Consider the following 19,918-nt stretch of genomic DNA (forward strand, 5'->3'; position numbering starts at 1 on the left):
CGAGCCCTTGGCATATTTAAGAGGACGCTGGTAGTTTTTCCTGCGGCAGGATACCGGGCTTATTGTACTGCTTCGGCTGCTGTAAATAGTAATAAATCTTTAGTGTTGCATTTATTCTAGCATGACACCAAAGCCTCCCACTCGGAATGATTTAACGCAACTTATTTGATTCTGCTTCCCTTCATTTGGGGATTTTGTGAAGAGTCGGGTTCGAAGACAATGTACTCACAAAAGATTGTTTTAACAGCTGCGTGTCTTTGATTACACGGCCCTTTGAAGTATCACTTTAACTTAGCCCCTTGAACTTGGAGAGAGATCATAAATGAATCGAGCTCCTTTTTGATGTCGGAGGAGGGGATTTGATTGTTGAAATGTTCATAAACCGCTTCCAACCGTTTAGAGAACAAGCTCAGTTGTTGATTTTTAAATTGAGGCAGGAGAGAGAGAGAGAGAGAGATAGACGGGAGGGAGGGCGGCTCGGGACTCGAGGAGAGGAAAGGCGGGAGGTGCTGGTTCTTGCGTTTGTGTGCACCCAGCGACGAGGAAAAGGAAAACAAAGCCTTTATTCCCCCCCCCCCCTCCAGAGAGAGAGGAGCATTCTTGGATCCCGTCCTCAAGTTGCAGCAAAGTCTCAAGCCCTGCATATGCTTGTGTGGCTCATTAGGACAATGGGCCCTCCATATATTTTCACTAAATGGTTGTTATATCAGTTTTCCCACATGTGGAAAGGATCGTAAGTGCACCGAATCCGATAACCCCCCGCCTCCCCCCCCCCCCGTTACAGTCGTACTGTACTTAATCTGCTTGTTGCTTCTGACACCAGTAATGATGTGCATTTGAGGTACTTTGTTGTTTTGCACAAAACTCAAATTGTATTAAAGGATTAAGTAATTGAACACTAATCTAAAGGACTTGAGGTTTCTGTTCTTTGGTAATGCCTTTTAATCTTGGCACAGTTTTAGAAAAGGCAGCGAAGTACCGAGTCACCGAGGGAAAAGCAGATTAGTTCAATTTCATGTATTTTAGGGGAGAGCTACACTAGCTTAGATGGATTACTGTCGAATCAGTGAAATGAAATGTAGTGACGCAAAAAATGTATATTTGCATTCACACGCAGCTTTATCAACCTTGTATTTGTGTATTACCAGGAAATTATGTCGGGTGTGTTCACCGTGTCACAAAAATAGTTTTATAACATGGTAATATAATGCATAATGTTTTTAAAAAATCAAATGACTTTGGATCGTGAATTCCCCAAACTCCAAATTTCACACACAACCACATTTGGAAGTGTAACACACCATCAGCTGTAGGCCATTGTATCATTTTTTTCCATCATTTCCAAATTAATCATGCTCCAGATCCACTCCCATTGTTCAATGTGACTGTTACCAGTAACAATAAAGAAACAAAAGTTGAAGGAATCGCTTGCCCTACATCTGTCATTGTCATTGAGAGACTGGTCATAATACTTTATTCATAATCTGCTCTGGAGATATGTGGTTTCTCTTGTTTAAATGCTCATTGATTCAAGGGCAGACAAATATACCCCCAATACCCTACATGACCCACATAAAGCAGTTCACCATTCAGTAAAATAACAGAATAGACACAAATAAACTGTACTTTTACCCTTGCATGGAAATTCAAATTACATTTTGAATGTCGTCCCTTCAATCTCCTCTTGTCTTTTGTGCCTTCTTTGATATAAATAGACGGACATTCAGGGGTCTGAGGAGTGGAAGTTAGGAGAATAAAAAAAGGAAGAGGAAATTTAGATATTTTTAAATGATGTCCTACATTTTGTCAGCTAAAATCAGGATATTGCCTGAGCGGGGAGAAGCCATGTTCTTCAGTTGTCAAAAGGCAGTAAGTAATGATTAAAATAGCAGTGTGAAACGCGGGGAGATTAAAGTGATGCTAATGATAAGTGAGAGAAGAAAAGGGCAAGCTATATTTTAATTCCTGGGAGAATGGTTAATGACTTCTATTGCCTGAGATTAAACTAAACCTGTCTCATCAGCTTTTTCTGCTCGCTGAGGAAAAAAAAAAGCCCCCTGCACTTTAATTTATTAAACTCTTTTAAGGAAGCACATTGATCTACATAGGTTAAACTTTCAAAATTTGGGCAAAAAGACGCCCCATAAAGCTGTCATGAGGGGCAAAGCTGTTGAGTTGCTCAAGGCACACTATAAAGAATTCATTATCTCCAAACTGCCACATTTAATCAGAAAATATCAATTATTTAAGAGGGGAGGTTTGCTCCTGTTTAGAACATCAGGTTTTACTGACACACTGGATTATACTGACACACTGAATATATTCTTCCGCTGTCACCATGGTGGTGTGGTGGACTTTATTTTTTCCATTCACCACACTTTCTTTTATATCTCTGGCTGAGTAGAGGTGCATTTGGCTACTGTCAATGGGTGCATGTAATCACATCAAGAGTATAATATCGGCCAACAAGTAAAATATTTATCTCCTGTTTTCAGCCTGCTGGAACGGCCGAGACTTGTGCCGTGAACCTTTCTTTTTTTCTCGCATGGCATTAACACGGAGCACCCCGGTGACCTCTGTAATGAAATGTATGGTACTGTTGACATGGCATTACAGCGATTCAACACTCTTCATTAATCTTTGTTTTGCCGGAGCTCCGTCTGGCATGTCCTTCGCCAAGGTGCGGAGCAATGCCAGAAATTGGAAGGCTCACCACATATTTCTGATGGCAATTAGCATGCATTCCGATCCACTGAGCCCCTCGCACAACAGCCCGGTCCTTACGGCAGCCAGAGTCTTTATCAGCACCCGGGTGATAGGAGTCATTGAACATTCTGCTGACAGCAGATTATTTTTTGTTTTTATACAGATGTCAGGCTTGAGTTGGTGGTGGTTTCCACTCTTACTATGGGACCATGGGCCCCCTTGTGACTCTGTTCATCCGCAGGAGGACGGAGCAAGTGTTTGTTTCCACCTTTTCTCTCTCTTAGTCCCCCTTTACTCCCCCCCACCCCCCGCCATTCTGTATCTCCCCGTTATCTTAACCTCTGTCATTTCGGGTCTGGAAATAGTTCTGATATTTAAAGCCCTGGTAAAGAGTAAGTGTCGTCCCTTAGAGGACAAATAACAACACTCCACCAGCGCTGAGTCCTGCTTTCCTCTAAATTCTCAGTGGATCTGTCGGCAGGAAGCAGGAGTACAATTAAGAAGGCTTTTACTTCTAATACCACATTTCTGCCAAATGGGGGGGGGGGGGGGGGGGGGGGAGTCATACAGATGTAAAGGCAAAATTTCTGTGAGGAGGGGGAGACCGTTTTCAAAGAGCCAACTGATGCTAATACCCACGGTGTTTTCATAGTAGCCACAGTTCTGATCGATATCATCAATGGCTACTGCTGCCGTGCAGAATTTGATCCAGGAGGCTCATGCTAATGTTCACGTTTGTGTCAGACACAATGTTATCTCCTCTTTTTGAATCAATGGGATTTTTTTTAATGGCCTCATCGCTTTTCTACTCTAGGTGGTAACACCATTACCGAATCAAATATTCTCCTTTAGCCCTAAAAAGGGCTTAAAACACATTGGCAGCTGAGTTAACACTTAAACGTTGATGAAGACCAGTTTTTTCAACTGTCTCTATGCATTATGGAGTAGATCTGTGTCTCTACTCTACTCTCTGTTTGTCTCAAAGTGCATAACTGAAGCACTGGGCAAAAAAGCAGTAAAGTAATTATCACATTATCATTTTTATTAATAGAAAAAGTACAATTTATCATGATGTTTATACATTGTGTATTCACAGTAAAGCGTTATAACACAACGTGTTGCTGTTCATCAAGTGCTTTTTTTTATTCTCTGCACAAATTTGATTAGAGTTCAAAGAAATAATAATGTGACATTTATCGTGATTATCGATACGGACCGAACATTTTTATCTCGATGTTCCTGTTAGCCATATATCGCCCAGCCCTTTATGTAGCCATCAACTTTTCTTTCGCCAAATTCGAATATCTCTTTGCGATCTTAACGACTTCAATCTCCAGTTTTGCCCGGAGTCAGTTGACATTTTCGGGATGAGATGATTTTTTTTTCTTCTCCCGCACCCTTTGCTGCTTCGAGTTATATCTCCGTGTTCCTTGGGACACATTACAATAATGCATTAAGAAATCACATTAATAATGCACATATTTTGTCACATATTTATAACTATCCCCCAGACATCAACATGTCACAGTTGTTGTTAGATCCCTTTTGGTTTCAATTAAAATCTCACTGAGGCAATAAAAATAGCCAATTAAATTGGAGCAGGCTCTTCAGAGGTACAATTGGTCTGATTAGATTAACCTTGAACATCAATTAGGGTTAAAAATAAGCTTAAATGTATATTAATAACTGCCCACCATATTTGATGCTAAACTATGCTACAGTTGTATCACTCATTTTCCGTATTCTTCCGTAAGTGGCATTGCTTTCCCTTGATTAGCCCGTGTTATCATTTATTTTCTCTCACAGCTTAATTATTTAGAGTAATTTTTTATAGCGCTCTCGTTGTGAAACATTGAGACTTCATTATCTAATTACAGGAGTGTGTTTCCGAGTTACAATCAACAATAGAGATATAATGATGTACAACAGGCATCATTTAACATATCAATCAGCACGAGGCTCCACAGCGGGGTCACCACCCAGCTTCTACAGGTGGACCCCTTCTCTCTCTCCGTCACTCGTTCTCCTCTCTTCTCGCTCTCCACACGTGACGACACGCACTTTCTCCTCGATAGCTGTGGTGTGTCGAGCTTTTATCACCACCGCTGCCTTCACTTACAATATCCCACCTGGTAACCGAGCGCTGAAGGAGCCAGACGCTAAAAATACGCCTGACACTAATGTCACACCCCCTCGCCATTTCCAGCACCCGGCTCCCAAAGCCCAGGCTGGGTGTGAAGGGAGGGAGCAGAGCAGACATCTTTGTAATTCTTTTAATAACATGTGTAAATGGGCAAGGGGCCTATCGGTCTTTATCAGGCCTGGTGAGCGGAGCAGAGCAGCTGATACCACCTAGGGGCTGGGAAACGCCTGATTCATCTAACAACCCGTGAAGCTGATTAATTTCACTCTTCATTAAGAATGTGTTGTGGCATCTTCTTCTGGACTTGAGCGAATCTCTGCAGCACCGCGACGTCTCCTGGTCGCGTTTTTACTTCTTTAGCCTCTTCCTCTCCACTCACCAGCTCACCTTCCCTCATTCCTGGCGTTAGCAGCAGCAGCAGCAGCAGCAGCAGCGGCGACAGCGTTGGCCACCCTCCTCCTCCTCTCTTTGCGCCCTTGGCAAATGAAAGGTCAAAGACGCTGCAGTGATTAATGAGCAGTAGACTCTGGGATCTCTCTGTCAACCCCCCGCCAGTCCCCCCCCCCCACACACACACCACCCTACCCTCCTGCCCTGGCCGCTTCTCACATTATTTCATCCACTAATCTCACACAACACTACTTAGTTTGTATGTTGCGGGGAGGGCGGTGTCGCGGACGCCGTCGAGTCTCGCAGACACACACTCTGATGAACTTTTCTCTAAAGCATGAAAATAAAGCGAGAGAGAGAGAGAGAGAGTGGGGCTTGGACGGAGAGGAGAGGAAGGGGGGGGGGGGGGTGGCACTCACAGAATGTTTCTGGGCCAAATAAAAGGTGCCGTTGTGTAAATGCTGGGCTCTCCACCCAGCTTTTCATCTCAAGATGTTGCGACCAAAATCGAATGATTTTCGTAGTGTGCTCTCAGCACAAAAACTCCACTTCAGGAGCCCGGGCCGTTTTTTTTCAGGAGTGTAATTCAATGTGAACGTCACCGCTCCTTTCACGGCATAGATGACACTTCACGGGCTCAGACCAACTGTTTATTTGGAAAAGTAATGAAATATTTACTCTCCATTGCCGTACAGATTAGCATCAGTAATTGACTGCGACAGAGGGCTGTGCACAAGTATGTGCAAGTTTTATGGCTGGAGAGAGAGGGAGAGAGAGGGAGGGCGGGAGGGAGAGAGAGAAAGAGTTTGAGGGCCCCTCGTGTTTGAATGCAGATCTTCAGCACACAATAGGCCTGTTAGCGAGGCCGAGTTTCTGCCTGTCACTTTCTCTCCACATGTTGCTTTTTCTTTCAGAGATAAGTGGGCCTAATGCTGAACAAATAGTGGAAATCAGAAGCCACTGAGAATCATTTGCCTCTCCTTTTCCCATGGCTCCCAAATAGACACCCATACTCACAGAGCGAGGGAGAGGGAAAGGAGGGAGGAGGGGCCGGAGGAGAAGAAGAAGAAGAAGAAAAAAACTCAATGAGCAAAACAATTTTGTCACCACAAGCAGATCCAATTGAAAAGTCCCCTGGACGGGGAAGAGCTGGAGTTGTCAGATCAGGCCACGGCACTGAATAGATCCAAGCAGGCTATATTGGCATCAGGTGTGGGCTTCCCCTGGCCGGTGATAGGCTCTCACATTGTGCTGGCTAGACGTTTGGCCATTTTCAAATATAATGGGAGAAATGAATGCAAATGAGTGAGTGGACTGAAATGTATTTAAATGCAGATTGAATGGGGGGCTCTGCGTAGCGCCTGATAACAAGTTGCTTTAGGAGAAGGGCCACATTGTGTTGGATCATCCCTCCAGCCCCCGCCACTCTGATCCCCTGCACCAGTGTTCCCGTTCTCTCTCTCTCTCTCTCTCCCTCTGTCACACTTGTGTCTCATAAGGGGCCATTGTTCACTGGGTAAACTCTCTCAAAAAAACTATTTACATTACTCATTTATTTGAATTTCAAATGTTTTGGGTTCTTTCACTTTCCCATATATAGCCGAGACACATGCAGCCCCGCAGCCCTGGGCTATCCAGTAAAACAATAATTGCAAAAGGACAGGGGGCTGGGGCAGGAAAAAAAAAGACGAGGGGGGCCGAGAACACAGAGAAAGAGCAGGAGAAGGGGGGGGGCTCAATCATTAATGATAATGCTGCGTATGTCCATAGCCTCATTAGGAGCGGTATAGCAGCTCGTCGCATGTGTTCCACAAACAGGTTCCCCCTGCCCACTACCGGTCGACCGCCAGCCCACGGCGATCCATCTTCTCAAACGTCTCCTTCCCATATTTAAGGAGCTCTCGTTACAGCCTTTCCCAGACCTGTGAATTTATGGTGCACTCCAAGTGGTTAGCATAATCGCCGGGAATGCAGTCATTTCAGCGAGAATGTGGGAATTAGGGCAGGAGAGACAACGAAAGCTGTCGGCGTGTTAATTGAATTTCATAAGAATCCTTCGCGGCGGCGTCGCCTCGCTCACAGGGCGCCGTGGACGTGTAGGACTGGGAATGTAGCAGGAATTCTATCTCTTTTTTTTATATCCCTGCTTTTCAGAGATGCAGTATAATAATAATAATAAAAAAAAACATAATCTCACTAAAGAAATGTTAAATAGCAGCTGGAGATAAAACTTACTTTTTGCAACCTCAATTTTTCTTCTTTGAAAAAGTAAGCGATGAGTAACAAGAGGCTGCTCCTCCTTCTTAAAAACTGCTTTTTATTATTTCCCTAATCTGCACAATTTACATGCAATTAAAAGCGATTAATTAAAGACGCTAACCTCTGCCCGTCCTGTGTGCACAACAAAACGCACCGTGCATTTCAATGTCAACCAATGTTTACATCAACTTTGTGCTTACCGAGAACTTTCATTCTCTTTCTTTTCCTCAGATTTATAATTCCAGACAGATTTCTTGTAGACATGTCGAACTATTTGTTCGACGTGGACAAACAAGTGGCTCGTAAATTAAAGAAATTCCAAGATCATTGCCAGAATGCCAGTTATTTAAAGTTGGCCCCTGTTATCAGGCGGGGGCAGCGGGGGCAGCGACTGCAGAGATGTTTCAGTGTCCAGAAGTTTCCATGCAGTGATTAATAGGAGGGGTAATGTAGTGGGGAAATGAGTAAACACTCCCTTGCTCCTGGCTTTGTGCTTCAGCGGCTTGATGACAAGGGCAGAGCAAGGTGAGAATTAAACAGACCCGCAGAAGAAGAGGAAAAAGAAAGAGAGGGGGGGAAAAAAGAGAAGTGAGCAGCGGACTGGGGGGAGGAGTGAAGCGCATGACAGACCTGGGCAGTGAGTGGGAGTGAGGAAAAGGGCGACTGGGAAGAGAGAGAGGGCCGCTCTGACAAAAGTGTAAGTGGAAGTTTCTCCTCAAGAAGAATAATTAAAAGCGCTCAAGGGAGGGCAGTTTTAATTTCACATGTAAGGGGCTAAAGATTTCATTTAAAGGCGCGGCGAGTGGAGAGGAGGTTAATAAGATGAACAAAGCAGGGAATGTGAGAACATACAGTGTGAGGAAGCGCGTTGGACTCTCACCTGACACGTTTTTAATTATTGAACCTCTGATATTTCTCCGTTGAAAAGAAGGGGGTAAAAAAGGGAAGATTAACTGATTAATGGTCATGGTAACCAATTACTCACTCATGGGGAAATAGATGTGACTCCGCCGCGGCCGCGCTCCTCTTTTCGGCGCTGAACTTCTAAGTGCAGCGTATCCTCCAACACCAAAGCCAAAAAGCGAGAGACTCTTTAGTTGTGCTGGCGGTCTCGGCTGCTGCCTACTGGGAACACAACCAGAGCGTTGCATGATGCCTCCTTCTGAAAAGTGAACTTGCTTCCACAGTTGAATATGTGCTCTTGATCACTGAAATCTCACTCCATTAGCGCCATCTGAAGTTGATGTATTCCAATTATCATAATAAGATCAGCCTGGTTCCGTACTCCGTGGGACTCCAAACTCTCTCACTGCCACGGAAATGATCAAAAGGACTTTGTGAACTAGACCCAGAGTCCCAGCTGTGGGCTGATTTGTTCAGTAGCGGCGGGGGGAGAAAAAAAGAACTTTAATTGAATATGATGTATTTCTTTTTCTTGTACTTTTGGGCCCGAGCTGCTTAAAGAGAACAACAGCTATACGCCCGGCTGCTTCATTGTGGCTGGATATCGACCCAAGAATACTTTCCTTTACTTTAAACGCCATTTGAGAGGAGGAGACGGTTCAGCGTTTTCTGTTCTTCCTGCCGCGAAGCGTCCCCCCCCCCCCCCCCCCCCCTGCTCCCCCCTCGTCCCGGAATCATTAATATTGTCACTGCAGAGCATGGGAATGACTGTTGCACCGCAATCCCCAAAGTCGCGGCCCCCTGGAGAGGGAAGATATTAAGCATTAGCAACGTCTGCACTCCCTCCCTCAGTCTCTCTGTCATTCCTCCTCTCTCTCTCCCTCTCCCCCTCTCTCTCTTCCTCTCTTCCTATATGCATCCGTCTCCCTCGGAAGTAAAAGGTGTCTCATTCCATTTCTTCTGGCACACATTACTTGACCACAGTGTTTAGCGCCGAGCCTGACAAACAGAAGAGTGTCAGTTAATTTATCAGAGAATGTTTGTGATTGATTTATTCATCTGGGGCTCAACAAATGTTTGCACTGCGATGAATCCCCGGAACCGCAATCCACCAGATTAAACCTCCAGTGACTCATCTGCATGGATTTGCCTATGCGCAGTATTTATATCAGGCATTTGAACATATCGAAGAGTTTTTAAGTGCAAAAAGTTGTAAAACCATAGAGGAAATATTTAGGAATGAGTTATGAGGTATTTTCTCATTAATCAGCAGAAATCGTATATATTTGCAAATATCTATGTATAACTCATGTGCATCCTACCATCCAAAGTAACCACAACCCATGATTCAAACACTACACCTAATATAATCAGGCATATTACCCATGATTCAAATACATTATAAAAATCCAACAATAACGCCAAGCCCCAGAGGTGCATGTGAGCTTAATCACATATTACAAAGTGGAATGATCACACAAGATTACAAGTTTGGTTTTATCCCAGTCAAATCTTTACTTGGTATTCAAAGGTTAGATGATGTTTCTTATGTGAACATGTCAAATATTACAATGACTGTTTCTTTGTTTAATTCTCCTAACCTCACTAGACCTTGTGGTCTCAAAACGTTCCAGTCTGTCATAATTTACTTACATTGATATTAAACTATATAGGAAATAGTTACTTAAAGATGAAATACTCTAATATTCTTACTTACTGCAAAATTCGGCTCCATGACATTTTACTCTCTGTGTACTTCTTGATTTATAAACACGGGAAACCAGTTTTGTGCCTCCGTACGCCTGCGAAGAGTCGCATCTCCCACATGAGACCCGATGTCTCTCTATTACGATGTGACAAAACATTTGTTCTCACCAGAAATAATGGTCTGTAACATCCTCTAATGTGATTCACAGTTTATTTGCAAGTCCATCGCCGTGTTGAGCGAGGGGGCCACGGATGCGTCACACATATGGATAATTTTAAGCAGATGCATCTGGCGTGGCTACCACGCTATGATTAGTTTCCAGAGCGTTTGTGAGTGTGTAAACCATTGCCGACAAGGATGAAATATAGCCTAGGTTCACTGGGAGTGCAGAGTGAAGAAATGTACCCCATCTGTAATACACTGTGTAGACTAATATCAGCTCCTTTTCTCTGATATTGCAGTGAGATATCGATCTGGTAAAATTGTCCCATATTGGAGCTGTCCGTTGTGATATTCATCATGCTGTCACCTCTCCCCAGCACCTACGCGTTATTAGAAACCCGGGTTTGAAGAGGTTGAAGGGTTTTAGTCTCCGAGATGTAGCAAACAATTCATCATGAGGGGGAGAGAGAGCAGGAGAGGGAGAAAAGGGATTCAGGTGAGGTGATGCTTGGGTAAGATTTATGTCTAGTCAGGCTGTACATTAAGAATTATATCATCAAGCGAGAAGACACCAGCAGCCTCACCGCTATCTGCTGAGTAGGCCTATTTGCTCTCCTGCCAGACTTAAATGGAGTTTTTTTTTCTCTCTCTCTTATGAAGCCTTTAAGAGGAATCTGAAGTCTCGGGGAACGTCGCATCTTCGCCCCAAAGAGAGTTATTTGTGAAACACGCGGCATGCCTGTCGAAAGCAGTCGTCTCCTTTGTGTGTGTGTGTATGGTGTGTGTGGGGGGGGGGGTGTTCCAGCGAGCCTGACGTTTATATTTCTTTCATTTCTTTGCCAGTCACTCGTCAGGAATAAAGGCTGTAACTGCTACGTGCCACCTTCAATTTGGCCCACTTCAGTTTGGGACACTAGTTTTGAGTTCTTGTAAGGCCCCCCCCCCCCCCCCCTCCCCTCCCTTCCCTCTCTTTGCTTGCAGCAGCCAGAGATTCTTCCGGAAGGATCACAGAGATGTACACAGACAGAATCCAATTCTTCCGTCTCTTGCAGAGCAGTCGGGCTTTGATTCGTCTTTAACTCAGTACAAATGCCCGTCTGGGAATGTGCAGACCGGGGGCTCCCTCTGAAGTTTTCTCTCTCTCTCTCTCTCTCTCTCTCTCTCTCTCACGCTTCCTCTCGCTCCATGGGAAGTGTGTGTGTACACTCTCGCACGCTAAACCCTGCTCTGCGTTTGCCGCAATGTTATTGTTGTAAACAGCATTTAAAGCACAGCTGGCCAAATTGATCAGGGCCCGCATCGGAGTGAACTTGAGCGGCCAAGAGTGGGGCTGCATAAACAGGGCTGCTTGTGTCTAAGTATGCAAACACTCTCGGCAGTGGTCGACACTCGAGGGAACAGACCCTGTTACTTCTGATGGGGGAACAGTGAGGAACATGCAGGCTCCGGCCCTAACCTCTCCTTGTACACACTCCCAGACAGGGAGAGAGAGAGAGAGAGGGAGAGACAGGAACACTATTCCCGATTATGTAAACATTTCTATTCCTCCCCAGATCATTTTCGGACTCCAAGTATTTACTTTTCATTAATTATTTTCGAAAAAAAAGAGAGAAGAGAATCGGGAGGAGAAAAAAAAGCGAATAAACACCAGATAATTTTTGTTTAATGTTTCACACAGGATTCCAATCCTCAGTGCAATTAATGCTAATCACCACGGTCTTCCTGTTTAGCTTGAACTGGGAGTGTGTTTGTGAGAGTCGCTCTCTGTGTCTCTTTCTCCATCTTCTGCTTCCCTCTCTCTCTCTCTCTCTCTCTCTCTCTCTCTCTCTCTCTCTCTCATTCTCTCTCTCTCCCTCCCTCTCCCTGCTCTCCCTTCCTCCTCCGTCTCTGCCGTTAGTCACCGTGTCTCCTCGTGTTATGATTACATCACCCCTTTTCTGTCTGTTGTGTCCATTTAGACCTGAAATTAATCACATCCGACAATCTGGTGGTGCTATTCCCTAAGTTCAAAAGCTTTAGTGGTGAGAGAGTGATATATGGAGAGAGAGAGAGAGAGAGAGAGAGGTGGAGGGAGAGACGGGGAGATGGAGCGTGTTGGAGGTACTTACCATTTGTAGAGTACAGTATATTAATTGCTTATCGGTTTTTGATTTCGGAGTCATTTAGAGTCAATCGAACGCATCATTTTCACAGCTATTGTTCTTTGGGGTTTGTTAATTGTCACCCCACTGGTGGAATTAAAAGCAAATTAAAAGCCTTAACTATTGACTCTATCTGAAGTCACTCTCCACAACAATTTCACAAAACAATGGGGAGGATTAATGAAAATGCAGCTTGATTTCTGTTCTCCAAAGCTTTTGCTATGGGGAACCAATTAACTACCCTTCAGGATGACTTTCACTTCTAACTGCCGGTCTGTTCCACTGCCAGAAACTGGGATTAATTCTCAATTAATCCCTCCACCAGAACAACTCTGCCTTTGTCTGCTGGGGAGGACATGGGCATACAACACCGAGGTTACCCCGAGTCTGTGCGCTGGAGGAACTCCACCCCTCCTCAGATTGATACACCCTGTAGACCGGCTCTTCTCAAGCTGAAAATAAGAGCCATTAAAAGGGAATGGTTGACAATGATTTTTGTTTTAGGATTTTGAGCTTTATTAGCCATGCATATTAATGAGTCAATTAATTCCGTTCGTCCTGACGAGTGGTCTGTTTGTTTTTGCCTGACCTTTTATCTTAGATGCGTTCACGCTCCGCTTGCTTTAAGCACTTACTCCATACTGTGTTTCCCATAGCCTCACGTCCAGAAAGGGAGTTTTTTTCTTTTTTTTATGTGTTTAGCACTATGATGGTCCACATCTCTTTTGTTTTCTCTCTGCCACTCTTCTCCTCCTCTCTCTCTCTCGTTCTCCCTCCCTCTCATCCATCCCCCTCCCCCTCTATCATCTCCCCCCTCTGTCAGAATGCCTGCTGGATGTATTCCTCTCTAAATGTGACAGGAAATATGCTATTATAGCATGCAGAATATTTGCCTGATGGGATTTGCAATAAAATTACTACATTTCCTTTCCATTAGGATCACTAAAACCCCTCTCTCTAATTTATGATTATCCCGTGAAAAAGACATGTTATATACATAAAGACTAAAGTAGCCCCCAGTCCACATTTATACCATCCTGCTTTCAAAGTTACTTGAGAGGACAGGAGAAATAATTGAAAAGTGCAGCTGGACTGTGTACAATCTTGTAAGGGATGCCTAGAAAATGAGATTAATCAGTGCACAGACATTGTGGGGAAAAGTTTGCAGTGAATGCCTGACAGTCGTGCTCTTTCTCTCATTTCAAATGTTGGCAGGCTAGCAGGCAGCTCCAAGGGAAATGCGCTCCTTTCATACTTGAGTAATTGATGAATTGTATGCAATATGCAAATGAGAATCCATAAATCTTATGAATGACAGCTTAATTTATGTGAGCCTTAATGAATGCAGGATTAGATTTTAATTAAATATCCTCAAAGGCACCCTGACTGGGTAAGTTTTTAAAGCCTTGTTTTGAAGACTTGTTTCATATGCATCGCAGTTCATGAAAAAGAGAGATCAGTGAGAGCGGTTAGATGAAATTTCCTCGCAGTTTGAAGATAAGACCTGTTCTGTTTTCACTAACCAAAGGCACTCGCAATTAATAAATATTGGAGCAAAATCATATCTACCAATCTCATTTAGGCTTTCCTGGAACTGCTCGTTCTCATACATTTGATTAACTGCATTTACTTTAAGCGCTATCTGATTCCTAACATTTGGTACAGTATCTTTTTAATTAAGAGAATCATCCATTAGGCATGGCAAAGTCAACCAATTAGGCTTTCCTCATCAGTTCCCGCGATGTAGAAAGTCTGCTTACTCATTATCAGAGGCTGTTGATGTGATACTAAACAATCGGAGACTCTGTAGTTATGGGACGTACAATTATGAAATCAGCTTTTAACATTAATGATGCGTGGGAATAATCAGCAATTTATCGTGTTTTAGATCTTTTTAAGATTCTATTTCACAGCTGAGGGGCTTCAAATGGCTCTAATAGAGTGTGATTACGAGACTAAGCTCTTTGGTGCTACTGTAACAGTGGTTTTGTCTTTAAAGAGCGGCTGTGGTTGGATGACACATGCAGGCTTTTGGGGGCAGGAGGAAGGAGCGGGGAAGTTCCTCAGTGCCACGAGGCGCCGCGCTGGTCTCGCCCAGCGTGGCTCTAATCAGGCCGGAGCCCAGACGAAGACACCGGGGGAAGGCACCCACTCTCCCAACTCCACTACTGATCTCCACCCCGCACATTAGTCCACACAGGGATCAGAGCACAGACAGCACTTTAAAAGGGGTTTTAGTGGGATTGATGCTAACTCTCTCCCGGCTTTGATTTCACACCATTTGATCTGTGATATATTGTTCCGTAACAAAGGTTCACAGTTTGCGGGCGGATGCAGCTGTTCCTAGCCCTAATAAATAAAAGTGCGTGCGTGTGTACGTGTGTGTTTTTGTTACTTCCCTCACACTCACAAACTCGCTGTAATCCAGCTATCTAGATCAGATAAGTGCGATATGGCTACCTGTGTTTGACAGGTGCAAGGGGAAGCTGATTGAGATAATCCAAGAATAGTTCAATGCAAATACAGATACGAGATGAGGGCGAGGATAGATGGATGCACGGGGAAGATGGATGAGCGAATACATTCCCATGTATCACAGTGTGACTCCCAGATCATGATCATCACAACCAATAGACTGTCAAGGTCAGCAGGGAAAATAAATCATCTTTTTTCCTTCTTTTTCGTTGAAGGAAACGTATTTACCCGTCACTTTCAGGGATTTAGTTTAGCCAAATTATGATTATTACCGTTTTTACGATGTGGGGTTCCATTTTGGGATTATTTTCACTATAAATTAACTAAACAGTTATTTTTTTTTAAATAATTAAGCAATTGTTTGGTCTATAAACTGTCAGAAAAAAGTGAAATAATAACAGATTTTAAAGTTTATTTATGTTGTAACCTCCAATTAGACTTCTGCAGATGTCCGACCTGATAAAAAACAAAGACAAATACGCGCATTTGAAAGAAGCTTGAAGAAGAGAATAACTCAGGTTTTTCATTGAAAGTTACTTAAACAAATCATTTATTATTTGCAGAGTTTTCCTAAATATTTTGAAAGGTTGGGAAAGATAAATTGAAAATGAAAGATGTGAATAATTAATAAAACATACTTTGCATGAACATTGAGTGATGAGACAGACGTAGGGAGACACAGGACTGTGCTCCCATTCAAATCAGCTATGGATGTTATCAGCACTATTCCAATATGGGGAAAATAATGGATGTCAGTTGTCTCAGTTTTTAACCTCAAGGCATAGAAAACAAACATTGTTGAAAGTTTAAAATTTCACGTCTCTCTCTCAAACCAATCTGTTATCTCATCTGCAGGGATTTAAACAGGTAGGAAAGCACTGTGTTAAACCCTGTCCTGCAACAGACATAGTTAACCTCTCAGGGGGATTTGTGTGCATATTGTTAAACCGTTTGATTAAACCAAAATAAAAAAAAAGCTATAAACTCAGCATAAAGTGAAGCCCCTGATGGTCTGAGGCCTCTGAATTTCTGCCTGACCTGGCACTTAAAAGGTAAGGAGCTGCTTTGTTTTATCAATAAGACCTTGTTTTCATGGCTGGTCACCACCCCAGCAAACCAATCAATGGGGCATGCTCCGCTATCGCTGTGAGAGAAATGAAAAATAAACCCCAGATAATCCTTCAGTTAAAAGGTTACTCAGGGCGATAAAAGCTATTTTGTTAATTTATTTACTCTCTGCAGTGGAGAGATAAAGAAAAGGAACAATTAGGGAATTCTAGGTGAGAGATTCTAAAAGGGCAATGACATTGGGTTAATATTTTATAAGGCCTGATTGGCAGAGACCTGGAGAGGCCTTTTGTTTACAGAAGCCCCAGACGGAATGATTCACTCGCTTGTTTTGGCCGACTGGGCGGAAATGGAATAAATATCTTCATCCTTACCTTTTAGAGACGTCAAACAAAAGCCAGAGATAAAAGGTTAATGGCTCAATCACAAGCGGCAGGAAATAATATTAGGCTCTTTTTTCTTCTTTCCTCCCTCCTGCAAACTGGAATCGGCGTTGATGCAATCGGGTTGAATTCCTAAAGATATCCGAAGATGGGAGGAGCGGATGATTTTTTTTTGTGTGTAACTAAATCCACTAAGGGAGTGCGCTCGCCGGGGCTAAACATTACATTTGTGGCTTCAATTGATTTATAACAGATCATAATCACTGCATTAACTCTGCTCTGGGTAATAAGATCTCAGTCACTGCTTCCGTCGACAGAAAAGAGCGTGATAGTGAGATGTCAGAATTTCGCAGCGGGATCTGAAAGCTCCCTGAGATCTCCTGCGATATTATACCTCGTCTACCTATCGCCTCATGTGTCGGCTTCCTGTAAACGGGGGTGAGAACGTGAATTTAATTATTGGGCTTTTATTGCGTTGTAGCACTGAAACTGGACTCGTGTGTAGTGTATTGTTGGGCCCCGTGTAATCTGATTGCCTGTGTAGCGTAGTGTGTTGGATAGTATCAGGTTCCAGCCGACTCTGCTGGGTCAACACACGGCCGGGGCCATTAAAGGAAGTCTGGTTCAGGGAAAGTTCACCACTATTTTCTTTTCACCATGGCAGCAAAACAAGAAAGAGAGAATAGATGTGTAACATATTTGTGGCCCCCAGCCCAAAGCTGCTGGGACCTGTTTTGTTTCCTTAATTGAAGCCAGAGATATCAGGGCCCTGAATATCTGTTGGACAAATATAAATAAAGCGGGGGAATAAGAGTCTTTCATGATTGACCTCCAATGCAGAAATAATATTGTCCGAATAAGTCGGATTTAAAAAACCTCGAAGCCTCTTATTTTTGGAGACATTTGAAACACAGAGGAGAGAAAACGAGGGAGGAAATTAAGAAAAAACAAACTCCGGATGAGAAATGAAAAGAACAAGAAATTCCAATCATAAATCCAGTTGTGCGATCTTTCTTCTTTGCTTTTTTTTTTTTCTCGCAATAATGGCCTAGTTTGGAGCAGTTTCTGTGCCAGGCTATTTAGGGAATCAGCATCTGCTGCTTGATAAATAGCCTGGCTCTTTTGTTTGAGGCCAGGTTGAGTTCCTCTCTGGACCCAGCTTATTAGCCCGGATGGCTCTGACCATCGCGGAGCTGTTTGGGGGCGTTAGCATCGTGCCTCAGCTGTGGCGTTGCAAGGAAGTAAATTACACATGGTTTGGGCGGATTCTGCCAAAGTGCATGAAATACACAACTTTGAAAAATGATGATGATCACCTTGGCAAGTCCTCTACGCCATATCCTAAATTTAAAAACACCTCAGTTATAAGAGACGGAGGAAACAACATTCATTTCTGAGAGGCTTTCCTGTTGCTTGGAGGCTCCTCAGTCAAAAGCTGTTTTTCCGGCCGTCTGACTTTTCATGGCTGCAGCGTTATTTGTGTGCAGAGAGTAGCAGGAACACGATCCCCTTTAAACACACAGACACTTTCCCCTGCAGCCCACGTGAACTTCGCCCTCTGGGTCTCTGCACCTGGGTTCACATCCTCTGACATGATCTGATCCTCTTTTTGCGCTTTTAGCATTGTTGGTAAAAAAAACCTTTTTACCCATCACACACCCTCCATTGAGGTCTTTCATAAATAATTCAGCCGGAGTACAAGTGAAAGTGATGACAGCAAAACTGTCTGCGATCTCTCCCTCATAAGATCAAAGAGGTGCTTCTATAGAAATAGGAATTACATTTCAAGACGTTTGTGGGTTGAGCGGGCAGTCTTTCTCTTTCTGCCCCTCTCTCTCTCTCTCTCTCTCTCTCTCTCTCTCTCTCTCTCTCTCTCTCTCTCTCTCCCTCATCTCACTTCCTTCGGTCTCGTCGCTCCCCCCCTCCCACCCCGCATTACTTCTTTCTATCACTTGTGTGTTTTCCCCTCATCCGAAGGGACACAGCTGAGTGAAGGTTTGCTTTTAGTCCTAAAACCTCCAGAGCTGGTACATATGAGGGAGTCAGCACATTCAGACAGATAGAGCGGCTGCACTCTATTAGCAGAACTGAGGTAAATAAACCTCACAAGACACGGCTGAATAAATTCCGCTACTAAGGCGGTTCGGTATCCGAGCTAAAACACTGCCTCGCCCCCTGTAGATACCGCCTTTGGGAAATGTAGGGAAATGTAGTGTAACAAACAGTCTCATGCACTGTACTGCTTGATAACGTCCAGAATGAGTAATTATTGTTTAAGGGAATCAGCTTATTTAATAGGTTACATTTATTGATGTTTTTGCAAAAAAAAATGCTGGATATGAGCTTGTTTTAGAACTAACCAGTGTATGATCATGTTAAAAATTTGTTGAAAAAACTAAATGCTCATATAGTGAGAACTTATCTGTTATTTACTATTATCTTTTATGTTACCTGGCAAAAGCTTTAAAACTTCCAGTAACAGATATTTTTTCAGACAGAATTTGTCCGAGACCAAAATAAAAAATCGCACCTTATAACAAACTTGACAGTGACATTAATGTGCGATAATGTTCACACACCCTTTCAAGCTGTAACTGAATTATAAGTTACTTGAATGCAATCCTATTAGAGCGGAAAAAAATATCTCTCGCATTTGATTTCAGGCCCCGTTCTTTTTTCTTCCTTTTTTTTTGCCTAAAACGTATTTGTTCGTGTTTCCTCCCATAATTACAGCACGGAAACCCTTTGGTGTTTTAAAGATGGATGGAGCCTCACGACTTGAAGTTCACATCGGAGGGAACTTAGTGTCCTGGTTAAGCTTGAAATGGACTATTGTATGCGAAATAATGTATGAAGCCAATGTGTCACCTGTGTCAAGTCACCATAATTCATCTTCAGCTGCGACATCCAGCTCCTTGTTCATAAAGAATGTACCTCCGAAGGATCGTGGCCCCCTCATTACATGCTCATTGCATTTCTTCTCTTTTTTTTTCCTTCACCCCGTGGGCTTTTCGTTGTAACTATAAGCCAGCAAAGTAGGTATTGATTGCAACTCGAAAGCTGTATTAATAAGTGTAGGAGTAAGATGTGTGGAAAGTCAGGGGTGTATCTGCTTCGCAGGCCTTTTCTCCTCCACACTGAGGTGGCACAGTCATTTATCACGCTGGGATCTGTGCCCCTCGTTTGGTGTAATAAAACTCCCCCATCAGAACCGTCCAACAGGTCTGAATCACTCTGTCACACCACCTTCCAGCTAAGGCACGCATTAAATCAAGCAAGCAGAACATTTCCTAAGGCGCCCATTGCCTTTTAATTTCCTGAAGAACCTTAAAATATCATTCATTACCAGAACTACACATATTTGGTTTTTAAAAGTCTCATAAATCAATAGTGGCCTGACTGCAATAATTATAACAAGTTAACATGTAATTTCCAGGCCGAGGGCCGCGCTCTGGATTTTAGCATATGCAAACGAGGCAATTCAAATAGTGTGGGGATATTAATACGGAGGAACAGGTAACGAGGTACAAGTTATGAATTATGCATCAAAAAGTGGTTGATCTTCAATAAAGGAAATGAA

The 19,918-nt window shown here is 43.3% G+C and overlaps 1 protein-coding gene across 6 annotated transcripts in view; it reads left to right on the forward strand.

Annotated features, from left to right (window-relative positions):
- Positions 1 to 19,918, forward strand: part of dachd (dachshund d) — a 93,513-nt gene that overhangs the window by 27,811 nt on the left and 45,784 nt on the right. The gene's annotated exons all lie outside the window — the stretch shown is intronic.

Source organism: Platichthys flesus, chromosome 13 (genome assembly GCF_949316205.1).
Source record: "Platichthys flesus chromosome 13, fPlaFle2.1, whole genome shotgun sequence".
Taxonomy (NCBI): Eukaryota; Metazoa; Chordata; class Actinopteri; order Pleuronectiformes; family Pleuronectidae; genus Platichthys; species Platichthys flesus.